General features: G+C 48.0%; 25 non-coding genes across 25 annotated transcripts; 20 read left to right on the top strand and 5 right to left on the bottom strand.

Moving 5' to 3' along the window:
• The first annotated feature begins 559 nt into the window (after nucleotides 1-559).
• trnap-ugg (transfer RNA proline (anticodon UGG)) lies at nucleotides 560-631 on the top strand. The gene has a single exon. It is a non-coding gene; the product is annotated as a tRNA-Pro (tRNA).
• A 97-nt stretch (nucleotides 632-728) lies between these two features.
• On the top strand, nucleotides 729-802 carry trnai-aau (transfer RNA isoleucine (anticodon AAU)). The gene has a single exon. It is a non-coding gene; the product is annotated as a tRNA-Ile (tRNA).
• Nucleotides 803-908: 106 nt separating this feature from the next.
• trnaf-gaa (transfer RNA phenylalanine (anticodon GAA)) lies at nucleotides 909-981 on the top strand. The gene has a single exon. It is a non-coding gene; the product is annotated as a tRNA-Phe (tRNA).
• A 135-nt stretch (nucleotides 982-1,116) lies between these two features.
• On the top strand, nucleotides 1,117-1,188 carry trnaq-uug (transfer RNA glutamine (anticodon UUG)). Its single transcript has one exon. It is a non-coding gene; the product is annotated as a tRNA-Gln (tRNA).
• An 858-nt stretch (nucleotides 1,189-2,046) lies between these two features.
• trnaa-agc (transfer RNA alanine (anticodon AGC)) lies at nucleotides 2,047-2,119 on the bottom strand. Its single transcript has one exon. It is a non-coding gene; the product is annotated as a tRNA-Ala (tRNA).
• A 936-nt stretch (nucleotides 2,120-3,055) lies between these two features.
• trnap-ugg (transfer RNA proline (anticodon UGG)) lies at nucleotides 3,056-3,127 on the top strand. Its single transcript has one exon. It is a non-coding gene; the product is annotated as a tRNA-Pro (tRNA).
• A 97-nt stretch (nucleotides 3,128-3,224) lies between these two features.
• Nucleotides 3,225-3,298, top strand: trnai-aau (transfer RNA isoleucine (anticodon AAU)). Its single transcript has one exon. It is a non-coding gene; the product is annotated as a tRNA-Ile (tRNA).
• Nucleotides 3,299-3,404: 106 nt separating this feature from the next.
• On the top strand, nucleotides 3,405-3,477 carry trnaf-gaa (transfer RNA phenylalanine (anticodon GAA)). Its single transcript has one exon. It is a non-coding gene; the product is annotated as a tRNA-Phe (tRNA).
• A 135-nt stretch (nucleotides 3,478-3,612) lies between these two features.
• On the top strand, nucleotides 3,613-3,684 carry trnaq-uug (transfer RNA glutamine (anticodon UUG)). Its single transcript has one exon. It is a non-coding gene; the product is annotated as a tRNA-Gln (tRNA).
• An 857-nt stretch (nucleotides 3,685-4,541) lies between these two features.
• Nucleotides 4,542-4,614, bottom strand: trnaa-agc (transfer RNA alanine (anticodon AGC)). Its single transcript has one exon. It is a non-coding gene; the product is annotated as a tRNA-Ala (tRNA).
• A 937-nt stretch (nucleotides 4,615-5,551) lies between these two features.
• trnap-ugg (transfer RNA proline (anticodon UGG)) lies at nucleotides 5,552-5,623 on the top strand. Its single transcript has one exon. It is a non-coding gene; the product is annotated as a tRNA-Pro (tRNA).
• Nucleotides 5,624-5,720: 97 nt separating this feature from the next.
• trnai-aau (transfer RNA isoleucine (anticodon AAU)) lies at nucleotides 5,721-5,794 on the top strand. The gene has a single exon. It is a non-coding gene; the product is annotated as a tRNA-Ile (tRNA).
• Nucleotides 5,795-5,900: 106 nt separating this feature from the next.
• Nucleotides 5,901-5,973, top strand: trnaf-gaa (transfer RNA phenylalanine (anticodon GAA)). The gene has a single exon. It is a non-coding gene; the product is annotated as a tRNA-Phe (tRNA).
• A 135-nt stretch (nucleotides 5,974-6,108) lies between these two features.
• On the top strand, nucleotides 6,109-6,180 carry trnaq-uug (transfer RNA glutamine (anticodon UUG)). The gene has a single exon. It is a non-coding gene; the product is annotated as a tRNA-Gln (tRNA).
• Nucleotides 6,181-7,037: 857 nt separating this feature from the next.
• Nucleotides 7,038-7,110, bottom strand: trnaa-agc (transfer RNA alanine (anticodon AGC)). The gene has a single exon. It is a non-coding gene; the product is annotated as a tRNA-Ala (tRNA).
• A 936-nt stretch (nucleotides 7,111-8,046) lies between these two features.
• On the top strand, nucleotides 8,047-8,118 carry trnap-ugg (transfer RNA proline (anticodon UGG)). Its single transcript has one exon. It is a non-coding gene; the product is annotated as a tRNA-Pro (tRNA).
• Nucleotides 8,119-8,215: 97 nt separating this feature from the next.
• Nucleotides 8,216-8,289, top strand: trnai-aau (transfer RNA isoleucine (anticodon AAU)). Its single transcript has one exon. It is a non-coding gene; the product is annotated as a tRNA-Ile (tRNA).
• A 106-nt stretch (nucleotides 8,290-8,395) lies between these two features.
• Nucleotides 8,396-8,468, top strand: trnaf-gaa (transfer RNA phenylalanine (anticodon GAA)). Its single transcript has one exon. It is a non-coding gene; the product is annotated as a tRNA-Phe (tRNA).
• A 135-nt stretch (nucleotides 8,469-8,603) lies between these two features.
• On the top strand, nucleotides 8,604-8,675 carry trnaq-uug (transfer RNA glutamine (anticodon UUG)). Its single transcript has one exon. It is a non-coding gene; the product is annotated as a tRNA-Gln (tRNA).
• Nucleotides 8,676-9,532: 857 nt separating this feature from the next.
• trnaa-agc (transfer RNA alanine (anticodon AGC)) lies at nucleotides 9,533-9,605 on the bottom strand. The gene has a single exon. It is a non-coding gene; the product is annotated as a tRNA-Ala (tRNA).
• Nucleotides 9,606-10,541: 936 nt separating this feature from the next.
• Nucleotides 10,542-10,613, top strand: trnap-ugg (transfer RNA proline (anticodon UGG)). The gene has a single exon. It is a non-coding gene; the product is annotated as a tRNA-Pro (tRNA).
• A 97-nt stretch (nucleotides 10,614-10,710) lies between these two features.
• Nucleotides 10,711-10,784, top strand: trnai-aau (transfer RNA isoleucine (anticodon AAU)). Its single transcript has one exon. It is a non-coding gene; the product is annotated as a tRNA-Ile (tRNA).
• A 106-nt stretch (nucleotides 10,785-10,890) lies between these two features.
• Nucleotides 10,891-10,963, top strand: trnaf-gaa (transfer RNA phenylalanine (anticodon GAA)). The gene has a single exon. It is a non-coding gene; the product is annotated as a tRNA-Phe (tRNA).
• Nucleotides 10,964-11,098: 135 nt separating this feature from the next.
• trnaq-uug (transfer RNA glutamine (anticodon UUG)) lies at nucleotides 11,099-11,170 on the top strand. Its single transcript has one exon. It is a non-coding gene; the product is annotated as a tRNA-Gln (tRNA).
• Nucleotides 11,171-12,027: 857 nt separating this feature from the next.
• trnaa-agc (transfer RNA alanine (anticodon AGC)) lies at nucleotides 12,028-12,100 on the bottom strand. Its single transcript has one exon. It is a non-coding gene; the product is annotated as a tRNA-Ala (tRNA).
• Between the last annotated feature and the right edge of the window lie 526 nt (nucleotides 12,101-12,626).

Here is a 12,626-nt window from a genome sequence, read left to right as displayed (position 1 = left end):
CGATTGACATGGTCCCTACACAGTGTTCATTGCTCCCCACTCCCTGAGCAGGGGAAATCCGTCGAAGTTTACTTCTCTTTGGAACATTGGTTCACGGATTTGCGCTGCGCAACGTCTTCACACATGGACAAGTGTGACATCATATACCTCTGTATACCTCTGTACACCTCTGTGCTAGTCACTTTGAACTGAACGTACACATACGCTCTGAACTTGAATCACGGAGGGATGTCATGTGATGTCCACTTCTCAGGGCACTTACGTTTGAATGGAACAAAAGTCTGAAGCTATACGAGAAACATACAAAATCTGAAGAGCAGGGGGCTCGAGGACTGGAATTGAGAACCGCTGGTCTAAGTGACATCTGACAGTTTCAGCTGTCCTCCCTAACATCCCTCTACATGTTAGATACAGCCACATTTTTAGGTCAGTTAAGAGGCCAACTTGCGTTCGTTAGCCTTTAACACTGTCTCGAGGTCTTTGATTGCTTCCACGTTAGTTCATGTTCCTTCTTTTATTGATGCTGCACTAGCTCTTTTTTCTCGGCCCAGCACAGGAAGGCTCGTTGGTCTAGGGGTATGATTCTCGCTTTGGGTGCGAGAGGTCCCGGGTTCAAATCCCGGACGAGCCCTTGGTCGGGATAAAACGTGAAGCTTTGTTGTCTCATTGCGTTCACTGACATTGAGGCAGTTTTTTATTCAATCGGGTAGAGACAGATGGCTAAGGGAGGCCGGTTAGCTCAGATGGTTAGAGCGTGGTGCTAATAACGCCAAGGTCGCGGGTTCGATCCCCGTACTGGCCAGCTGTTTTTATTGTCTGGGGGCTCATCTCTGCTCTGCTCTTCTCCTGTGACAAAGAGTAGGGTGATCTCACTGAAATCCCTGCTTGCTAAGCAGGAGCTTGTTGTGGCCGAAATAGCTCAGTTGGGAGAGCGTTAGACTGAAGATCTAAAGGTCCCTGGTTCGATCCCGGGTTTCGGCAAAATCTCCCACTCTTTTCCGTTTTTTGAGGCGGGCCAGTGACCAAAAATCACTGGGTTCCAACTTCTCTGTATAACTGCTTCCCCACTGCCACGGAGCTATCTGTTTCCCAGTTGGCCACCAAACAAGCAGTTTCGGTTCCATGGTGTAATGGTCAGCACTCTGGGCTTTGAATCCAGTGATCTGAGTTCGAATCTCGGTGGAACCTGTGTGCTTTCCTGCCGCAGGAAAAGATAAAAACAGCACTAGGTTGTCACTGGTGACAGTCTTTGTGGCCCTTTGTGGCAACGGCTGCTCCAGGTAAGGTTTCATGGTGTAATGGTTAGCACTCTGAATCCAGTGATCTGAGTTCAAATCGCGGTGGGACCACTTTTTGCAACCAATTTGCGCAGGACCATGTCTGAAATACTTTTTGGCAGCTTTGAGTCCAAAAAAATTAACTAACGTAGAGACTGTGGCAGCTTTGCATCGATGCCCAGTCGGTCTCTTTAGGGCACTGGTTCTCAAACCTGTCCTGGAGGCACCCCTGCCCTGCACAGTTTGATTGTCTGCCTTATTAGACACACCCAAATAAGGTCTTGCGGTCTCTATAAAAGAGTTGATGATTTGAAACAGGTGTGATAGATGAGTGAAACATTCAAAATGTGTAGGGCAGGGGTGCCTCCAGGACAGGTTTGAAAACCACTGCTTTAGGGAACTGTGTGTAAAATGGCAATGTTTTGCAACCAATTTGCACAGGACCATGTCTGAAATACTTTTTGGCAGCTGTGAGCCCCAAAAAAAGCTAACGTGGGAGTGTCGCAGCATTGCGTCAGTGCTCAGTCGGTCTCTTTAGGGCAATGGTTTTCAAACCTTTCCTGGAGGCAACCCTGTCCTGAACATTTCGTATGTCTCCCTTATTAGACACACCCAAATCAGGTCTTGCAGTCTCTATTAATGAGCTGATTATTTGAAACTGGTGTGTTAGATGAGGGGAAATGCAAAATGTGCAGGGCAGGGATGCCTCCAGGAAAGGGTTGAAAACCACTGATTTAGGGATGTGTGAGTAAAAGGGCAGGAGCCAACTTGGAGAATGCGGGCATCGATCCCGCTACCTCTCGCATGCTAAGCGAGCGCTCTACCATTTGAGCTAATTCCCCTGGCCTTTCAAGAATGACGAGCATAGCTGCGAATGACCGGCTTGATGCAAAGAGGCCGTCCCTCCTCTGGGCTTGCACCTTTGCACTGGCCGCGATTGTGTTGTCGAATTAACAAAGAGATTTAGCTTTTGTGTTAAAGGACCTTCTCGGTCTTGTTACGCCAGTATGCATGTGCGGATTCTTGTATTATGCAGACCACCTTGCATCACTCGGGTCACGCAGACAACTTCTCACCTCTTTTTCTCACACTGACTTAAAGAATAAGGAAGCGGTTCTCCATTCCAGTCCTCGCTCCCCAAAGGTCTGCATATTTTGCATGTCTCTCTTTGTTAGCACACCTGATTTGGATAATCAGCTCATTAGAAGTGAGCTCCTTGCGATTGACATGGTCCCTACACAGTGTTCATTGCTCCCCACTCCCTGAGCAGGGGAAATCCGTCGAAGTTTACTTCTCTTTGGAACATTGGTTCACGGATTTGCGCTGCGCAACGTCTTCACACATGGACAAGTGTGACATCATATACCTCTGTATACCTCTGTACACCTCTGTGCTAGTCACTTTGAACTGAACGTACACATACGCTCTGAACTTGAATCATGGAGGGATGTCATGTGATGTCCACTTCTCAGGGCACTTACGTTTGAATGGAACAAAAGTCTGAAGCTATACGAGAAACATACAAAATCTGAAGAGCAGGGGGCTCGAGGACTGGAATTGAGAACCGCTGGTCTAAGTGACATCTGACAGTTTCAGCTGTCCTCCCTAACATCCCTCTACATGTTAGATACAGCCACATTTTTAGGTCAGTTAAGAGGCCAACTTGCGTTCGTTAGCCTTTAACACTGTCTCGAGGTCTTTGATTGCTTCCACGTTAGTTCATGTTCCTTCTTTTATTGATGCTGCACTAGCTCTTTTTTCTCGGCCCAGCACAGGAAGGCTCGTTGGTCTAGGGGTATGATTCTCGCTTTGGGTGCGAGAGGTCCCGGGTTCAAATCCCGGACGAGCCCTTGGTCGGGATAAAACGTGAAGCTTTGTTGTCTCATTGCGTTCACTAACATTAAGGCAGTTTTTTATTCAATCGGGTAGAGACAGATGGCTAAGGGAGGCCGGTTAGCTCAGATGGTTAGAGCGTGGTGCTAATAACGCCAAGGTCGCGGGTTCGATCCCCGTACTGGCCAGCTGTTTTTATTGTCTGGGGGCTCATCTCTGCTCTGCTCTTCTCCTGTGACAAAGAGTAGGGTGATCTCACTGAAATCCCTGCTTGCTAAGCAGGAGCTTGTTGTGGCCGAAATAGCTCAGTTGGGAGAGCGTTAGACTGAAGATCTAAAGGTCCCTGGTTCGATCCCGGGTTTCGGCAAAATCTCCCACTCTTTTCCGTTTTTTGAGGCGGGCCAGTGACCAAAAATCACTGGGTTCCAACTTCTCTGTATAACTGCTTCCCCACTGCCGCGGAGCTATCTGTTTCCCAGTTGGCCACCAAACAAGCAGTTTCGGTTCCATGGTGTAATGGTCAGCACTCTGGGTTTTGAATCCAGTGATCTGAGTTCGAATCTCGGTGGAACCTGTGTGCTTTCCTGCCGCAGGAAAAGATAAAAACAGCACTAGGTTGTCACTGGTGACAGTCTTTGTGGCCCTGTGCGCAACGGCTGCTCCAGGTAAGGTTTCATGGTGTAATGGTTAGCACTCTGAATCCAGTGATCCGAGTTCAAATCGCGGTGGGACCACTTTTTGCAACCAATTTGCGCAGGACCATGTCTGAAATACTTTTTGGCAGCTTTGAGTCCAAAAAAATTAACTAACGTAGAGACTGTGGCAGCATTGCATCGATGCCCAGTCGGTCTCTTTAGGGCACTGGTTCTCAAACCTGTCCTGGAGGCACCCCTGCCCTGCACAGTTTGATTGTCTGCCTTATTAGACACACCCAAATAAGGTCTTGCGGTCTCTATAAAAGAGTTGATGATTTGAAACAGGTGTGATAGATGAGGGAAACATTCAAAATGTGTAGGGCAGGGGTGCCTCCAGGACAGGTTTGAAAACCACTGCTTTAGGGAACTGTGTGTAAAATGGCAATGTTTTGCAACCAATTTGCACAGGACCATGTCTGAAATACTTTTTGGCAGCTGTGAGCCCCAAAAAAAGCTAACGTGGGAGTGTCGCAGCATTGCGTCAGTGCTCAGTCGGTCTCTTTAGGGCAATGGTTTTCAAACCTTTCCTGGAGGCAACCCTGTCCTGAACATTTCGTATGTCTCCCTTATTAGACACACCCAAATCAGGTCTTGCAGTCTCTATTAATGAGCTGATGATTTGAAACTGGTGTGTTAGATGAGGGGAAATGCAAAATGTGCAGGGCAGGGATGCCTCCAGGAAAGGGTTGAAAACCACTGATTTAGGGATGTGTGAGTAAAAGGGCAGGAGCCAACTTGGAGAATGCGGGCATCGATCCCGCTACCTCTCGCATGCTAAGCGAGCGCTCTACCATTTGAGCTAATTCCCCTGGCCTTTCAAGAATGACGAGCATAGCTGGGAATGACCGGCTTGATGCAAAGAGGCCGTCCCTCCTCTGGGCTTGCACCTTTGCACTGGCCGCGATTGTGTTATCGAATTAACAAAGAGATTTAGCTTTTGTGTTAAAGGACCTTCTCGGTCTTGTTACGCCAGTATGCATGTGCGGATTCTTGTATTATGCAGACCACCTTGCATCACTCGGGTCACGCAGACAACTTCTCACCTCTTTTTCTCACACTGACTTAAAGAATAAGGAAGCGGTTCTCCATTCCAGTCCTCGCTCCCCAAAGGTCTGCATATTTTGCATGTCTCTCTTTGTTAGCACACCTGATTTGGATAATCAGCTCATTAGAAGTGAGCTCCTTGCGATTGACATGGTCCCTACACAGTGTTCATTGCTCCCCACTCCCTGAGCAGGGGAAATCCGTCGAAGTTTACTTCACTTTGGAACATTGGTTCACGGATTTGCGCTGCGCAACGTCTTCACACATGGACAAGTGTGACATCATATACCTCTGTATACCTCTGTACACCTCTGTGTTAGTCACTTTGAACTGAACGTACACATACGCTCTGAACTTGAATCACGGAGGGATGTCATGTGATGTCCACTTCTCAGGGCACTTACGTTTGAATGGAACAAATGTCTGAAGCTATACGAGAAACATACAAAATCTGAAGAGCAGGGGGCTCGAGGACTGGAATTGAGAACCGCTGGTCTAAGTGACATCTGACAGTTTCAGCTGTCCTCCCTAACATCCCTTCTACATGTTAGATACAGCCACCTTTTTAGGTCAGTTAAGAGGCCAACTTGCGTTCGTTAGCCTTTAACACTGTCTCGAGGTCTTTGATTGCTTCCACGTTAGTTCATGTTCCTTCTTTTATTGATGCTGCACTAGCTCTTTTTTCTCGGCCCAGCACAGGAAGGCTCGTTGGTCTAGGGGTATGATTCTCGCTTTGGGTGCGAGAGGTCCCGGGTTCAAATCCCGGACGAGCCCTTGGTCGGGATAAAACGTGAAGCTTTGTTGTCTCATTGCGTTCACTAACATTGAGGCAGTTTTTTATTCAATCGGGTAGAGACAGATGGCTAAGGGAGGCCGGTTAGCTCAGATGGTTAGAGCGTGGTGCTAATAACGCCAAGGTCGCGGGTTCGATACCCGTACTGGCCAGCTGTTTTTATTGTCTGGGGGCTCATCTCTGCTCTGCTCTTCTCCTGTGACAAAGAGTAGGGTGATCTCACTGAAATCCCTGCTTGCTAAGCAGGAGCTTGTTGTGGCCGAAATAGCTCAGTTGGGAGAGCGTTAGACTGAAGATCTAAAGGTCCCTGGTTCGATCCCGGGTTTCGGCAAAATCTCCCACTCTTTTCCGTTTTTTGAGGCGGGCCAGTGACCAAAAATCACTGGGTTCCAACTTCTCTGTATAACTGCTTCCCCACTGCCGCGGAGCTATCTGTTTCCCAGTTGGCCACCAAACAAGCAGTTTCGGTTCCATGGTGTAATGGTCAGCACTCTGGGCTTTGAATCCAGTGATCTGAGTTCGAATCTCGGTGGAACCTGTGTGATTTCTTGCCGCAGGAAAAGATAAAAACAGCACTAGGTTGTCACTGGTGACAGTCTTTGTGGCCCTGTGAGCAACGGCTGCTCCAGGTAAGGTTTCATGGTGTAATGGTTAGCACTCTGAATCCAGTGATCCGAGTTCAAATTGCGGTGGGACCACTTTTTGCAACCAATTTGCGCAGGACCATGTCTGAAATACTTTTTGGCAGCTTTGAGTCCAAAAAAATTAACTAACGTAGAGACTGTGGCAGCATTGCATCGATGCCCAGTCGGTCTCTTTAGGGCACTGGTTCTCAAACCTGTCCTGGAGGCACCCCTGCCCTGCACAGTTTGATTGTCTGCCTTATTAGACACACCCAAATAAGGTCTTGCGGTCTCTATAAAAGAGTTGATGATTTGAAACAGGTGTGATAGATGAGGGAAACATTCAAAATGTGTAGGGCAGGGGTGCCTCCAGGACAGGTTTGAAAACCACTGCTTTAGGGAACTGTGTGTAAAATGGCAATGTTTTGCAACCAATTTGCACAGGACCATGTCTGAAATACTTTTTGGCAGCTGTGAGCCCCAAAAAAAGCTAACGTGGGAGTGTCGCAGCATTGCGTCAGTGCTCAGTCGGTCTCTTTAGGGCAATGGTTTTCAAACCTTTCCTGGAGGCAACCCTGTCCTGAACATTTCGTATGTCTCCCTTATTAGACACACCCAAATCAGGTCTTGCAGTCTCTATTAATGAGCTGATGATTTGAAACTGGTGTGTTAGATGAGGGGAAATGCAAAATGTGCAGGGCAGGGATGCCTCCAGGAAAGGGTTGAAAACCACTGATTTAGGGATGTGTGAGTAATAGGGCAGGAGCCAACTTGGAGAATGCGGGCATCGATCCCGCTATCTCTCGCATGCTAAGCGAGCGCTCTACCATTTGAGCTAATTCCCCTGGCCTTTCAAGAATGACGAGCATAGCTGCGAATGACCGGCTTGATGCAAAGAGGCCGTCCCTCCTCTGGGCTTGCACCTTTGCACTGGCCGCGATTGTGTTGTCGAATTAACAAAGAGATTTAGCTTTTGTGTTAAAGGACCTTCTCGGTCTTGTTACGCCAGTATGCATGTGCGGATTCTTGTATTATGCAGACCACCTTGCATCACTCGGGTCACGCAGACAACTTCTCACCTCTTTTTCTCACACTGACTTAAAGTATAAGGAAGCGGTTCTCCATTCCAGTCCTCGCTCCCCAAAGGTCTGCATATTTTGCATGTCTCTCTTTGTTAGCACACCTGATTTGGATAATCAGCTCATTAGAAGTGAGCTCCTTGCGATTGACATGGTCCCTACACAGTGTTCATTGCTCCCCACTCCCTGAGCAGGGGAAATCCGTCGAAGTTTACTTCACTTTGGAACATTGGTTCACGGATTTGCGCTGCGCAACGTCTTCACACATGGACAAGTGTGACATCATATACCTCTGTAAACCTCTGTACACCTCTGTGTTAGTCACTTTGAACTGAACGTACACATACGCTCTGAACTTGAATCACGGAGGGATGTCATGTGATGTCCACTTCTCAGGGCACTTACGTTTGAATGGAACAAATGTCTGAAGCTATACGAGAAACATACAAAATCTGAAGAGCAGGGGGCTCGAGGACTGGAATTGAGAACCGCTGGTCTAAGTGACATCTGACAGTTTCAGCTGTCCTCCCTAACATCCCTCTACATGTTAGATACAGCCACATTTTTAGGTCAGTTAAGAGGCCAACTTGCGTTCGTTAGCCTTTAACACTGTCTCGAGGTCTTTGATTGCTTCCACGTTAGTTCATGTTCCTTCTTTTATTGATGCTGCACTAGCTCTTTTTTCTCGGCCCAGCACAGGAAGGCTCGTTGGTCTAGGGGTATGATTCTCGCTTTGGGTGCGAGAGGTCCCGGGTTCAAATCCCGGACGAGCCCTTGGTCGGGATAAAACGTGAAGCTTTGTTGTCTCAATGCGTTCACTAACATTAAGGCAGTTTTTTATTCAATCGGGTAGAGACAGATGGCTAAGGGAGGCCGGTTAGCTCAGATGGTTAGAGCGTGGTGCTAATAACGCCAAGGTCGCGGGTTCGATCCCCGTACTGGCCAGCTGTTTTTATTGTCTGGGGGCTCATCTCTGCTCTGCTCTTCTCCTGTGACAAAGAGTAGGGTGATCTCACTGAAATCCCTGCTTGCTAAGCAGGAGCTTGTTGTGGCCGAAATAGCTCAGTTGGGAGAGCGTTAGACTGAAGATCTAAAGGTCCCTGGTTCGATCCCGGGTTTCGGCAAAATCTCCCACTCTTTTCCGTTTTTTGAGGCGGGCCAGTGACCAAAAATCACTGGGTTCCAACTTCTCTGTATAACTGCTTCCCCACTGCCGCGGAGCTATCTGTTTCCCAGTTGGCCACCAAACAAGCAGTTTCGGTTCCATGGTGTAATGGTCAGCACTCTGGGTTTTGAATCCAGTGATCTGAGTTCGAATCTCGGTGGAACCTGTGTGCTTTCCTGCCGCAGGAAAAGATAAAAACAGCACTAGGTTGTCACTGGTGACAGTCTTTGTGGCCCTGTGCGCAACGGCTGCTCCAGGTAAGGTTTCATGGTGTAATGGTTAGCACTCTGAATCCAGTGATCCGAGTTCAAATCGCGGTGGGACCACTTTTTGCAACCAATTTGCGCAGGACCATGTCTGAAATACTTTTTGGCAGCTTTGAGTCCAAAAAAATTAACTAACGTAGAGACTGTGGCAGCATTGCATCGATGCCCAGTCGGTCTCTTTAGGGCACTGGTTCTCAAACCTGTCCTGGAGGCACCCCTGCCCTGCACAGTTTGATTGTCTGCCTTATTAGACACACCCAAATAAGGTCTTGCGGTCTCTATAAAAGAGTTGATGATTTGAAACAGGTGTGATAGATGAGGGAAACATTCAAAATGTGTAGGGCAGGGGTGCCTCCAGGACAGGTTTGAAAACCACTGCTTTAGGGAACTGTGTGTAAAATGGCAATGTTTTGCAACCAATTTGCACAGGACCATGTCTGAAATACTTTTTGGCAGCTGTGAGCCCCAAAAAAAGCTAACGTGGGAGTGTCGCAGCATTGCGTCAGTGCTCAGTCGGTCTCTTTAGGGCAATGGTTTTCAAACCTTTCCTGGAGGCAACCCTGTCCTGAACATTTCGTATGTCTCCCTTATTAGACACACCCAAATCAGGTCTTGCAGTCTCTATTAATGAGCTGATGATTTGAAACTGGTGTGTTAGATGAGGGGAAATGCAAAATGTGCAGGGCAGGGATGCCTCCAGGAAAGGGTTGAAAACCACTGATTTAGGGATGTGTGAGTAAAAGGGCAGGAGCCAACTTGGAGAATGCGGGCATCGATCCCGCTACCTCTCGCATGCTAAGCGAGCGCTCTACCATTTGAGCTAATTCCCCTGGCCTTTCAAGAATGACGAGCATAGCTGGGAATGACCGGCTTGATGCAAAGAGGCCGTCCCTCCTCTGGGCTTGCACCTTTGCACTGGCCGCGATTGTGTTATCGAATTAACAAAGAGATTTAGCTTTTGTGTTAAAGGACCTTCTCGGTCTTGTTACGCCAGTATGCATGTGCGGATTCTTGTATTATGCAGACCACCTTGCATCACTCGGGTCACGCAGACAACTTCTCACCTCTTTTTCTCACACTGACTTAAAGAATAAGGAAGCGGTTCTCCATTCCAGTCCTCGCTCCCCAAAGGTCTGCATATTTTGCATGTCTCTCTTTGTTAGCACACCTGATTTGGATAATCAGCTCATTAGAAGTGAGCTCCTTGCGATTGACATGGTCCCTACACAGTGTTCATTGCTCCCCACTCCCTGAGCAGGGGAAATCCGTCGAAGTTTACTTCTCTTTGGAACATTGGTTCACGGATTTGCGCTGCGCAACGTCTTCACACATGGACAAGTGTGACATCATATACCTCTGTATACCTCTGTACACCTCTGTGCTAGTCACTTTGAACTGAACGTACACATACGCTCTGAACTTGAATCACGGAGGGATGTCATGTGATGTCCACTTCTCAGGGCACTTACGTTTGAATGGAACAAAAGTCTGAAGCTATACGAGAAACATACAAAATCTGAAGAGCAGGGGGCTCGAGGACTGGAATTGAGAACCGCTGGTCTAAGTGACATCTGACAGTTTCAGCTGTCCTCCCTAACATCCCTCTACATGTTAGATACAGCCACATTTTTAGGTCAGTTAAGAGGCCAACTTGCGTTCGTTAGCCTTTAACACTGTCTCGAGGTCTTTGATTGCTTCCACGTTAGTTCATGTTCCTTCTTTTATTGATGCTGCACTAGCTCTTTTTTCTCGGCCCAGCACAGGAAGGCTCGTTGGTCTAGGGGTATGATTCTCGCTTTGGGTGCGAGAGGTCCCGGGTTCAAATCCCGGACGAGCCCTTGGTCGGGATAAAACGTGAAGCTTTGTTGTCTCATTGCGTTCACTGACATTGAGGCAGTTTTTTATTCAATCAGGTAGAGACAGATGGCTAAGGGAGGCCGGTTAGCTCAGATGGTTAGAGCGTGGTGCTAATAACGCCAAGGTCGCGGGTTCGATCCCCGTACTGGCCAGCTGTTTTTATTGTCTGGGGGCTCATCTCTGCTCTGCTCTTCTCCTGTGACAAAGAGTAGGGTGATCTCACTGAAATCCCTGCTTGCTAAGCAGGAGCTTGTTGTGGCCGAAATAGCTCAGTTGGGAGAGCGTTAGACTGAAGATCTAAAGGTCCCTGGTTCGATCCCGGGTTTCGGCAAAATCTCCCACTCTTTTCCGTTTTTTGAGGCGGGCCAGTGACCAAAAATCACTGGGTTCCAACTTCTCTGTATAACTGCTTCCCCACTGCCACGGAGCTATCTGTTTCCCAGTTGGCCACCAAACAAGCAGTTTCGGTTCCATGGTGTAATGGTCAGCACTCTGGGCTTTGAATCCAGTGATCTGAGTTCGAATCTCGGTGGAACCTGTGTGCTTTCCTGCCGCAGGAAAAGATAAAAACAGCACTAGGTTGTCACTGGTGACAGTCTTTGTGGCCCTGTGCGCAACGGCTGCTCCAGGTAAGGTTTCATGGTGTAATGGTTAGCACTCTGAATCCAGTGATCTGAGTTCAAATCGCGGTGGGACCACTTTTTGCAACCAATTTGCGCAGGACCATGTCTGAAATACTTTTTGGCAGCTTTGAGTCCAAAAAAATTAACTAACGTAGAGACTGTGGCAGCTTTGCATCGATGCCCAGTCGGTCTCTTTAGGGCACTGGTTCTCAAACCTGTCCTGGAGGCACCCCTGCCCTGCACAGTTTGATTGTCTGCCTTATTAGACACACCCAAATAAGGTCTTGCGGTCTCTATAAAAGAGTTGATGATTTGAAACAGGTGTGATAGATGAGGGAAACATTCAAAATGTGTAGGGCAGGGGTGCCTCCAGGACAGGTTTGAAAACCACTGCTTTAGGGAACTGTGTGTAAAATGGCAATGTTTTGCAACCAATTTGCACAGGACCATGTCTGAAATACTTTTTGGCAGCTGTGAGCCCCAAAAAAAGCTAACGTGGGAGTGTCGCAGCATTGCGTCAGTGCTCAGTCGGTCTCTTTAGGGCAATGGTTTTCAAACCTTTCCTGGAGGCAACCCTGTCCTGAACATTTCGTATGTCTCCCTTATTAGACACACCCAAATCAGGTCTTGCAGTCTCTATTAATGAGCTGATTATTTGAAACTGGTGTGTTAGATGAGGGGAAATGCAAAATGTGCAGGGCAGGGATGCCTCCAGGAAAGGGTTGAAAACCACTGATTTAGGGATGTGTGAGTAAAAGGGCAGGAGCCAACTTGGAGAATGCGGGCATCGATCCCGCTACCTCTCGCATGCTAAGCGAGCGCTCTACCATTTGAGCTAATTCCCCTGGCCTTTCAAGAATGACGAGCATAGCTGCGAATGACCGGCTTGATGCAAAGAGGCCGTCCCTCCTCTGGGCTTGCACCTTTGCACTGGCCGCGATTGTGTTGTCGAATTAACAAAGAGATTTAGCTTTTGTGTTAAAGGACCTTCTCGGTCTTGTTACGCCAGTATGCATGTGCGGATTCTTGTATTATGCAGACCACCTTGCATCACTCGGGTCACGCAGACAACTTCTCACCTCTTTTTCTCACACTGACTTAAAGAATAAGGAAGCGGTTCTCCATTCCAGTCCTCGCTCCCCAAAGGTCTGCATATTTTGCATGTCTCTCTTTGTTAGCACACCTGATTTGGATAATCAGCTCATTAGAAGTGAGCTCCTTGCGATTGACATGGTCCCTACACAGTGTTCATTGCTCCCCACTCCCTGAGCAGGGGAAATCCGTCGAAGTTTACTTCTCTTTGGAACATTGGTTCACGGATTTGCGCTGCGCAACGTCTTCACACATGGACAAGTGTGACATCATATACCT

The sequence above is a fragment of the Carassius gibelio genome, chromosome B10 (assembly GCF_023724105.1).
Source record: "Carassius gibelio isolate Cgi1373 ecotype wild population from Czech Republic chromosome B10, carGib1.2-hapl.c, whole genome shotgun sequence".
In the NCBI taxonomy this organism is placed as follows: domain Eukaryota; kingdom Metazoa; phylum Chordata; class Actinopteri; order Cypriniformes; family Cyprinidae; genus Carassius; species Carassius gibelio.
This window is presented reverse-complemented; position numbering and strand designations above follow the sequence as displayed.